The sequence below is a fragment of the Triticum aestivum genome, chromosome 2B, assembly GCF_018294505.1.
Source record: "Triticum aestivum cultivar Chinese Spring chromosome 2B, IWGSC CS RefSeq v2.1, whole genome shotgun sequence".
NCBI classification, from domain to species: Eukaryota; Viridiplantae; Streptophyta; class Magnoliopsida; order Poales; family Poaceae; genus Triticum; species Triticum aestivum.
This window is the reverse complement of record NC_057798.1, coordinates 184,769,191-184,781,310: the sequence shown is the minus strand read 5'-3', so window position 1 is coordinate 184,781,310 and position 12,120 is coordinate 184,769,191.

Below are 12,120 nucleotides of genomic sequence, written 5' to 3'. Positions count from 1 at the left end.
GTAGTGTTCTACCTGCGCTACCAATGAGATATCATATTGCTCTCCTTCATTTATTTTTATTTTTATTCCTTCTTTGGGTGGTCTCATCTTACCGGTTTCATGGTTTTCTTCTTTGTGCTTGTTGACCTTTCATATGTTAAAGGTATTATGCAATATAGATCTGTTGTCGTTTTCCTTGGCGGTTATATACTTTTTGGAAAGCATGACCGATAGATAGCACACCAAGGTGAACCAATAATTGTTTAATAGTTAGTAAGTCATTTGATTATATACTTTTTGGAGAGCATGACCGATAGATAGCACAGCCAGGTGAACCGATAATTGTTTAATAGTCAGTAAATCGTTTGCATATGCTGCGGATTAGAACTTGGTGTTTCACAAATTGTACATAGCTAAAGGCTGCACATGTTTTTTTTTCAACGACAAAAAAGTAAAATAAAATCAAACTGCACATGCAATAAATAAATACAAATCAAATACATAAAAGGAAATACACATGACCTTAGTTAGTAGACCACAGCCAACATACATGACATAGAAGTATAAAGACATATATTTTTACACATGTGAAACTACAAAATACGACCTGATCTCCTCGATGCAACAACAAAGTCTAAGCAATCTTGTTGGACTTGCTTGATGCCGCACCATCATCGATTTTAATTTCGTCAAGCTTCAGATTGTTAACACCCCTTCTCTGTCCGTCCGCTTGGACATCTCTAACCGTTCAGCGTAATCCTCCAAGATGGCATTAGCAATCGTAGGCTTCACTGGTTCCTCCCACGACATCAGACATGTCATGCTGGAATCTACGACAGCGAAGCACTCCTTGAATGCCGAAGGTTGGTTTTCGTTGTGCACATGAGGAACCATAAGCTGTAAATTGGTCAATAGAAAAGTTTACATGTTAATTTATCAGTAGGTAGGAAGTGCAGTATGTAAACATGCACCTAGAAGATTAACACCTTTCCACATTTTATGTCAGTTTTAATCCAATAAAAAAATTCATAAAATCTATAATAAACCTAGCATAAATCAGTAAGCAATACCAAATTTGAAAGAACTAACCATGTAAGAACGAAACTATAAACGACGAACGATTTCTTCATAGACTACGTTCCTTGTGATTGGCAATTGTTCTCCGTTCTCATCTTCAATTAAGAATTTTAGACCCTTCCGGAACTACACAAAGGATCAAAAGCATACCAACCAGAATTGGACTTGAGGAAATCGCTCATACAAGAAAAGGAATCACCATATGTGGAACCAAACAAAATTTAGATGCTTCTATAACAAAATTTCGTTGGAAAAAATTGTATAGAAAAACTTATTTGAAATCTGCCCAAAAAACTAGACAAATAACAAAAAACTTAAAAAAATGCAGCCGGCCCAACGCGCGAAGTTGCTAGCCTCGGCCTACCGCAGCCCAGCCAAGGTTCTATAGGAAATGACTGATGTTGCTAAGTCACCTTCCGCTGCTCTTGCGTCATCCCTTTTCCAATTTTTTTTGTATGGCTCGGTTTCATCCGATTGATCGATCTCTAGTCACTGATTACATGCATGAGTTCTTTGATTCACTACTGACTTCTTTTGTGGAGCCAAGTTCGCCGACTGAGACTACTTGAAAAGAATTTTCGACTAACCGATCTCACGATGATGAGTCACCCACATACTTAACAAAAAATGCAAATAGAAGAGCAAGTAAATCAAGCTCGGCGCCGTTTTCGCCAGATCAAAACTCTGATCCGATCGATCCATCAGAAACCCTAACGCCATTCCGCCCCAGCGCCTCTCTCGCTCGTCCGTTCCTCTCTCGCCCGCCCGCTCGGCTCCGGTGCGCGAGCCATCGCCGGTGCGGTGAGCCAGGGCAGCACCGGCGAGGCAGCCCCTTCCCCCTCCCATCTCCGTTTCCGCGTGCGACAGAGAGAGATAGAGAGGCGCTCATCGTGTCCTCCTTTTTCTTTTCCGTGTGAGAGGGAGGAAGAGGAGCGCAACAACTCTGGACCGTGGCCATCCTCCTCGCCGGTCGCACGTCCTCCCTCTGCTGTGAGCACGCCGCCGTCGAGGGATTTGACCATGGTGTTAACCCCCTTCTCCCCCTTTTTTTCTTGCTTTCGTAACACACACCCCGTCGCCACTCCTCTCTCTAGCTACCACACCACCGCGCGTGGACGGACACCACTCAAAATAGGAGCCACACTCCCACTCCTTCACGACGGCCCAGTCCTGGTTCGACACTCTGTGCCACCGCCTCGCCGCGTCCATCCCGACTGTTATCGCCTAGTGGACTACCGGCTCGTGCCCGATCCCGCGTCCCGTCCGCTCATGCCGACGGGGAGGCGTCCCTCCACTTCCATTCGGCACTCATCGGTGCCCAGCACCGCTGTTTTTGTGGCCGTGGATAGCGCGGGCGGCAACGTCGCTTACCACATTGCCGCCTGCCTGCAACGCAGCACGGCTGGGTTGGTCCTGCTGCAGCCATTCTTCGGCAGCGAGGCGCGGACCGCATTGCGGGAGCTAGAGGGCGACATGCTGCAACCGCCAGGTCGAGCAGAGGAGCCGACAACATGGCCGCGCTCTCCGCCGCTCATGGCCTCCGCAGTCACCGTCCCGAGGCCTATACTATGCTTGCGACCCAGACTACTGCGATGGAGACCTACATCGAGAGGGAGGAGGGCCTTTTATGTAGGTAAAAACAGCGGTGGAGGATTTCACGCGAACCTTCCCACGAATCATCAAGCGAGGCCCAAGCGGCGCCGATCAGGGACCGAAGCGACTCTAGATTTCACGATGAAAGCGGCACCGATTAAATTAACATAGAGCAGCACCGAACCATCGAAGGAAAGGAAGGATGGCCCACAAGTAACAAAATTTGCTAAAACCCACCAAAAGAAACGTGACAGCAGTTCAAAAAATTTGGAACAAACTTGTGAACACACAAGGCCTTTGTAGACAGCCATTTACTAAAATAATAGCACGTGTCATGTACACAATTCACCATGGGTCACATTCACACAGGTGGGTTAACCTTGGAGCAAAAACATTGCCTGCAATAGAGGCTTGGGTATGATTGTAAGGACACTTTGAATGAGTAATATATGGTTTTTCCCCGCAAAAAAAAGTTGCACCCTCATTTTACTGAAGTTGCACACTTTTAAAGAGTTGCACACTTTTAAAGAGTGTACATCCTATATTTAGTGGTGCGGTGAATGAGTTTTCTCTTGAAATGTGAATTTTTTTCTGAAATTCAGACAACAAAGTTTTTATCAAAAAAGAAATGCGACAGAGGACTTGCAATTTTGGCACATTTCACTTACAAGTGGGTCTACAAGCTCCTGTATCAAAGGGTTGCCACGAGCCAATTGCGGATAAAATTCATATTGCGTCAATATATTAATTCAATTTATCAGCGATAAAGTATCATCTAAACCATTCTGAAGTTTTTTTTGATAAAAATGAGCTTGCCTCTCCAATTTCATTTAAAGAAATCAATTGTTTACAGACTCCAGGACCGAACTTCGCATCAACAATCTGACTTTGCTATGTTGAAGAAGGGATCCACCCCCTCCCCTACACAGCAGTATGTCAAGATTGGCTAAATCCCAAACGCCAAACAGTGCCGAAGAAACCCAAAATAGCTACTCCCTCCGTTCGGAATTACTTGTCACAAAAATGGATGTAACTACAAGTAAAATACATCTAGATACATTCATTTCTTGGACGAGTAATTCCGAACGGAGGGAGTAGCGTTTAAGATTCTGCTTGCTATTACATAAAGGATTTATGCCCTCCTTCATGCGATCTATTCTTCCTTGGTTTTTCTGCAATACACACCATTCATGTAAATTCTTAATGATCAAATTTACAGGAACACAAGGATCAATAACCCTGTGATTATCAAAGACTAGTCCATTTCTCAGTTTCCACATTGTCCAAAGCATAGCCGATATACCAACTGTCATAAGGTTCTTATCATTTTTCTCAAATTTGTTTAGCCATCTGCCAAATATATCATTAATTTTATCAGGAACATCATGTATGTCAAAAGAGCATTTCATAACCATCCACAATATTTTAGACACAGAGCAATGCACAAATAAATGTTCTATATCTTCCTCTCGCCCACAAAAGGAACATTTTGTATCCCCCTGCCATCCTATTTTTTTAAAGTTTTGTTTGGTAAGAATACTTTTCCTCGGTAATAACCACAAAAAGATCTTGACCCTGGGGGCATTTTTGTTTTCCATAGGAATTTGTATGGATAATGCAGCCCATCTTGGATCAAGTATCTATAACACGTTTTAATAGTGTATTTACCATCTCCAGACAAAGTCCATTTGAACTTGTCTTGAGTTTCATCAAGCGTCACACTCTCACATACCTCTTTTATGTGCTCCCATAGATGCAGGAATTCCCCACATAACGATCTTCTAAATCTAATTTTGTCAAGCCTTTTTTTCAAGACATGAGCCACCGACCTTTCCTTATCAAAACATATGTTGTAAATGCGTGGGTAGCTATCTTTTAAAGCTTTAGGTCCAATTCACCAGTCTTCCCAAAATCTGGCATTTTCCCCATCTCCAATCTCAAATTTACACAGAAAAAATAAAAAGTTCTTGTGTTTCATTAGTTCTCCCCAAAATTGTGAATCACCTTTTCTACTTTTTACACTGGTTAATGGTGATGCAAGTCTTTTTGATGTATTTCTGTCTCAAAATCCTCTGTCACACCCCATCTGTGTTATAAATTTTCCACCACCATTTGCATAGTAATGCTTTATTCATAAAAGCTAGATTATGAATACCCAAACCACCCATATCTTTAGGTTTACAAACCTCTCCCCATATTACCAGGTGATATTTTTTCTTGTCATTACTTTCTTGCCACAATAGCCTTGCCCTGAAAAAGCTCATTCTTTTTTCTACCCCCACAGGCAGCCCATAAAATGACATCATAAAGTATGGAATCCCAGTCAATGAGGATTGGATCAGTGTCAATCTGCCAGCACTAGCTAACAGCCTCCCTTGCCAAGTCCCACATTTTTCCTTCCATTTTATTTTCAGAAGGTTTCCTGTCTTTATTCTTAATTCTTTTCTTATCCACTGGGAGGCCTAAATATCTCATAGGAAGATCTCCCACAGGACAGGTGTATATTCTGGAGTATTCCTGCTTTTTATCAGCAGCTGCCCCAAATAGGAATATCTCACTTGTGTGGAAATTAATCTTCAAGCCAGACATTTGTTCAAACAAGCATAATATGTATTTTAAATTGCAGGCACTTTCATAATCATCTTACAGCAAAAAATGGTATCATATGCATATTGTAACATATTGACTCCCCCCTCTATAGTATCAGCCAATAAACCTTTATCAACCCAACCTTTCTTGCATTATCCATCAGGATAGCTAAGGCATCTGCTGCTAGGTTAAACATTAAGGGGGACAAAGAATCTCCCTGTCTCAACCCTTTATGAGTAGGGAAATAAGGACCATAATTTTCATTAACTTTGACACACACTCTACCCCCTCTAATAGTACTCATTACCCAATCTATCCATTTATCAAGGAAACCCTTTTCCTTTTAGCATTTGCATCACAAAAGGCCATCTAATTTTATCATATGCTTTTTCAAAGTCCACTTTCAGCAATAAAGCACTATGTTTCTTGACATGCACACTATTAAGTGCTTCATGCAAAACCAATACCCCTTCCATGATATACCTGCCTTTAACAAAGGCTGTCTGTATTGGAGATATGATAGAGCTAGCCACAAGATTAAGTCTATTCATCAAGACTTTTGTAAACAAAACTAAAACTAACATTCAGCAAATAGATTGGCCTAAACTTCTGAATCTGATTTGCTTATTTGGTTTTTGGCACCAAGGTAATGATGCCATAATTTAGTCTTTTAATATCTAGGGTCCCAGCATACAGGTCATCAAACATATGTTTGAGATCCTCTTTAATCAGATCCCAAAAGTGTTGATAAAATTCAGAAGTAAATCCATCTGGGCCTGGGGATTTGTTATGTGCCATCTGAAAAATAGTTGTCTTAATTTCCTCCAAGGAAAACTCCCCAATCAACATTTATTTTTGAGTTGGGAATATCTTATTGGAATTTTCAATGCACAATGATATACCAGAAGTATCTGTTCTCCAAACAGGTTTCTATAAAAAATTGTAATATAATCAATTATGTTTTTCTCCCCTTCCACCCTTCCATCTTCTTGGTCCAGCACTGTGATTTTATTTTTCCTACGTCTCCCATTTGCTTTTGCATGAAAGTATTTAGTCTTGCTGCCCCCCAATCAATTCATCTACTTTTGCCCTCTGTTTCCATTTGGCCTCCTCCTGCTCCAACAGTCTATCTAGTTGGGCTTTGAGTTCCATTTGTTCTTTTTTGTCCTCCACATTCAGTCCATAATTTTCACATTTTTTGTCAATGTTATCAAGTTTGAAACATGTCTTTTTAAGCTCTCTATACCATCCATTCATATTCCTATTCCATCTCTTCAGGACAGGTCTCAAGCTTCTCAATTTACATTGCCAGTTCTCTATACTAGATTTTTTTGAACCATCGTTCCTCCAAGTTTTACTAACCAGTTCATCCACCCCTTCTCTCATAAAATAGGAGTTTTCAAATCTAAATAGAGGGTCATTTTTGACCACATCTCCAGTATCTAGAAACAAAGGTACATGGTTAGATTTTTCTCTGCACAGCGCAGAGACCTCTGTCAAGGGATATCTTTCTTCCCGTTCTACATAACATAGCACTCTATCTAGTTTTTCAAAGGTAGGTTGGGGTAAAATGTTGCCCCAAGTGTATTGTCTCCCATGCATATCCAATTCCCTAACCCCAGCTTGTTCTATAATCACATTGAACAAAAAACTCTAATGCCCTGGTGTGCTAGGTTTGTTTTTCTCAGAGGCTTTCCTTATAATATTAAAATCTCCCCCATCAGTTGGGATTTACACTTTTTTGAAAAACCCTTGCCAACTCAGGAAGAAATCTTGCTTTTCCAGATGGCTGAGCATCCCCATGTACCACCATCAAGTCCCAAATGAACTTGTTTTTTATATCTTGAACAGTCATTTTTATAAAATATTACCCATCTTCCTGGGTAACCAAAGTAGTATAGTTCACTCCAAGTAATAGCCCCCCTTTTCGCCCCTTGATGGTACAGGATGCCAATGGAAGTCTCCCCCTCCATAAATCCCATGTAGATCATTGTTAGAGAAATGATCTCTCATAGTCTCTTGCAAACCTATGAAGTCTACCTTCACATCCATCACCATTTCTCTCATAAATCTCTTTTTTATATACCCCCCAAACCCCCTCATGTTCCAGAAAACTCCTCTCATTTTCCCTCTCTTTTTTGCCAGATCCCTTTTTATTTTAATTTTAATGGCAGATATCTTTCCAGGAAAGATCTATCATTATTTTTATTCTTACCCCGAGAGAACATTTGTCTGAATTCCTCCCATCCTTCCATCTCTTCTTCTTCAGCACTCTCCATTTCACCCCTCGATAAGTCCTCAATATCATGTTCCCATGTATCTATCATATGAGTATTATTATTCTCCTCATTTTGATCAGCACAAATTTCTTCACCTTTTTTTACTATTATTAACTAACCAGAGATCAATCCTGGCCTTTTCAACCATCTTAATCAGATTGATATTATGTTCAATCTTATCAATATCTTCTCCTTACTTCACTCCCACTTTTGCTACCACCTCATTAAGAATTGTATTAGAAGTATGTACAAAGTTAGGGATTTTTTCCTTACCATAATTATCTTTATCAGTAGCCCTTTTCTTTGCCATTTCTTTAATGTTGCGATCTTCTTTCCCTTTGTTCCTGTCACTTCTCCTATACATGTCCATACTTTTTGCATCCAATTCCCCCCTCTCTGCTTTCTTAACCATGTGCTCAAAGAATCCAGGATCCTGACTGATAGTATAGTCCACAGGCTCTATGTATCCATCTTCCACTTTCTCTCCTCCAAGAGCTTTCAATTGCTTGTCAATATCTTCCAGAGTATCCATTTTTTCCAAAGTCACTCCCTCAGCTGTATTTTTGATCTTCTCTTCCTATCCATCTTCAGTCACTGGTTGTGAGTCTCCCTCTATCTCATACCTGCTCACCCTTTGTTGAAGTAGATCATGTTGTCTTTTAATCTCTTTCTCCAGAGCTACTTTTAAACTTTCAGCTTCCTGTCTCTTCCTTTCTTCAGCAACTAGCTGAGCAACCTGTCTAGCTGCCATCTCCTCTAAGAGTTCCAATCTAGCCAGTAATTTTTTCTCTCCTTCCGACATCTCCTCTCCCCCTTCCTTCTTGCTGTAGCTGCATTCTCCTCCACTATCCTTTCTTGGGGAGTTATTAAGAAAAACTTTTTCATATTGTGCTAATGAGATCCCCCCAAGGCACACTTGATTTCTTCTGGTCTTCTTAATTTCCTTTCATCTTCTTTTCAATTTATTTTTGATCAGCTACTTCATCTAGATTAATATAGTCAAAGACTTTTCTTTTTTTCCCTTCCTCAATTTTGTACCATCCTTGTTCAACCACTGATTCTAGGGAAAATTCAATATCATATAGCAGCAATTCCTTTATAGTAATCTCAGTTCCAGATGGGATCTTATGTAAATCCCTGACCTCAACTTTCAACCTAATTTCCTCTCTGTTGTGAATGTGTTCTACATCCACCTCCACTACTGGCCCTAGAGCTGATCCAATTTCACAAACCCCTAAGAAATGTCTCAAAGAATCTAGCAGTCCATGCATCTGAATCTGAATGGAATGTAATTTTCCTTTGGCCTTGTCATAAGGGTTCCAAAAGTCCAGTTCTATCACTGCCTTTGCCCCAATATTTTTCAAATTTTTTATATCCACCAATTTAGCTTTGTTGGGAAATCTGACCAAGAAACTCTGAGGGCTTTGAAATTTGGCCCTCCATGTCCATCCCCAATCAAACATTCTAGCCAGACCCTGCACCAAAGTGGTCTCATTCAGCATCCCAGAGTGTATTGTGATTATGGCCATTGGATTAGCATGTTCAACATCAGATATTTCTTTAGTGTTCTGCACAAGCAAGCATCCCAAACCTTTGGCTCCATATCCTACATATTTGGCTACTGGTTTTGGCTGTCTGAGGATAGTTCAATCTTCTGTTCTATGAGACCCTCTCTGGCAGACCACACAAAACACATTGTTTCTACAATCCTTACTGATATGACCACTTTCTTTGCACTTGCCACAGATGACCTTTTTTCCATGGCCCCCTTCATTCTTGTTTCCACTCCCTTTGTCACTAGTTTCTTTTTCTCCATGTGGGACTATTAGCACCCCCCCTTTGGGCACATTTGCCAGCAAGTACTAATAGTGCTGTGCCATCTGTTCAGGTGGCATGAACCTCATTTGTCCCAAACCTAGGCCCACGTGCAAAATCTAGGGAAAATTCTGAGTAGATGTAACATGAACATCCTTCCCCTCACTCTGTTTCCCACAATTGCCCTCTTTTTGATTATGATCTGGCTCACCTTTTCCCTGTCTAGAAATAGTGACCTCAGATCTGCCCTCTCCTCTAGTATGATATTCGAATCTACCTTTATTTCCACCAAAACTCCCAGATCCCGTTGCTCTTCTCTCCTCATATCCATTCCCTCCCCCGAAGTTGTTATAGAATCTTTCTCCACCATTGCCTCTTCCTGCCCAATCCCCAAATCTGAAATTCCCACCCCCTCTCTTCTATCTCCATATCCTTGATTCCTGTCATCAAACCTTCTGAAATTCCTACCAGGTGGGGAGTTGTTTCTGCCTGAAGAAAAATTACCTCTCCCTCCTGGACCTCCTATCCCTGCCCCAACCTGCCAATTCCCTGACCTCCCAGCCATATCTTCTTCCTCATTTCCTTGAGCTTCCACCGCCTCCTCACTCTCGAAAAGGTGGAGGAAGAAGGGATCAGTAAACCCTAGGGGAGGGATGTGGTTAGGTTTTATACCTGTTTTGCCCCCTCCCCCTCCCCCCTCCACTCAGCCCATCTGGATTTTTCTCTGGCCCACTAACCATGTCCCCATGCTCCCAACATTTTCTGTTCCCACTTTCTCTGCCTCCTCCCCCAAATCTATCACCATATCTACAAAATTTTCTAACAAAACATTCTCAGGAATCTCATATGTTTTTTATTAGTTTTTTTATCAATTTTGGCAGCTTCAGTCATATGTATCAATCCACAATGTTGTATTTCAAAATTATCATCTCCTTCTACTCCCTCTAGCCAGTTAGGTATAGGGCGAAGATCTTCAAACTTGGGAACCAGGGGTCTCATTTTTATCAATGCTAAATCCACATCCCTATCATGGTACTTCTCCCAATTAGGTGAGTCCATGTCACGATAATGAGTCTGATTTTTTTTCCTCTGCACCCCTCTTTTTCCTGTTTTTATCCCCTCCTTCTCCTACGCCAATCAACATACTCAGAACATATTCATCCATCCTAGCTTTCTGTCTACGATTAATTCGCTCAATCCGATGATTTGTTATCCATTCTGCTCACCAATCTCCAATTGTTATCTAGTGCATCAGATGGCAAACACGCAGAGGAATTGGGGGATGTTTCTCATACCTTCATCAGATGCATCTTCACACTCGGAATCCGAATCCCCCCATTAGCAACCAAAATCGGTTGCTAGATGAGGGAGAATTTAGATCTCCCGCCCAAGCAGGCGAGAAGAGCGGCGTGGCTGCGGAGTTGGTGCCGGATTCAGGCAAGGTGAGTGCCTTGGGACCACCACCGCCGTCTTGTCCTCCCTCGCCCGAACAGCCTCTCCGCTGTTGCCGCCTCCGTCGATCTCAATTGGGCTCTGATGTCTACTATGCAACCTTCTTCTTGTAGACGTTGTTGGGCCTCCAAGTGCAGAGGTTTGTAGGACAGTAGCAAATTTCCCTCAAGTGGATGACCTATGGTTTATCAATCAGTGGGAGGCGTAGGGTGAAGATGGTCTCTTTCAAACAACCCTGCAACCAAATAGCAAAGAGTCTCTTGTGTCCCTAACACACCCAATACAATGGTAAATTGTATAGGTGCACTAGTCACTACTAGAAATACCACTACTAATGGCGCACCTAATATGGCCATTAATGGCGCATCACTGGTGCGCCATTGATAGCACGCCATTAGTAATTTTTACTAATGGCGCACCACCTGGTGCGCCATTAGTATCTGGTATACTAATGGCGCACCACCTGGTGCGCCATTAGTATATGCGAGGGTGCGCCATTAGTATGCCTCCCAGGGGGCATGTATACCCAGGTGCTTTGGCATACTAATGGCGCACCACCTCTGGATGCGCCATTAGTAACCGCAGCATACTAATGGCGCACTACCCGGTGATGCGCCATTAGTATGCACTGTCATACTAATGGCGCACTGTCGTGTGATGTGCCATTAGTATGAATATTAGGTTTTTTTTATTTTTTTATTTTCTGTTTTTTGCACAGGTTACAAAATGTATAATTTGACAAAATATAGACAGCACACATCAACAATAGATTCATCAAATACAATAGAAGATTAGTCTTTGAATACAATTCATCATATTAGTCTCCGAATACAATTCATCATATTAGTCTCCGAATTAAAAAGACCGAACAAAGATAGAACATTATATTACAAGTCTCGAGACCGCGAGTAGCGAGTTTGTCTTCGCATTACAAGTCGATATCGATCATCTAAACTACCATCACATAGAAGAGAGCTGCGGTCATCACGATGAGCATCATCACGATGAAACTCGTCTTCATCCGGTTCCTCCAACGCTCCCTCCCCTCTCCCGCTAGATAGCGGGCATATCTAGATTCGGCCTCGGCCCTAGTGGTGTACCCTTTGTAACTGTTACCGCTGAATCGGTGAACCTGTCTCCGACACTCCTCCCAGTCATCGTAGACTCCGGGAACCTTACCCTTGTACACGACATACGTCGGCATCGCTATGCACTAGCCAAACGAAACGTTAGTACCAATTCACAGACAATACATAAGCAATATATAATTATGCAACAGAACGATCGAAAGAGAAAAGCAAGACATTAATAGCATCGATTACATCTAAGTTGAACG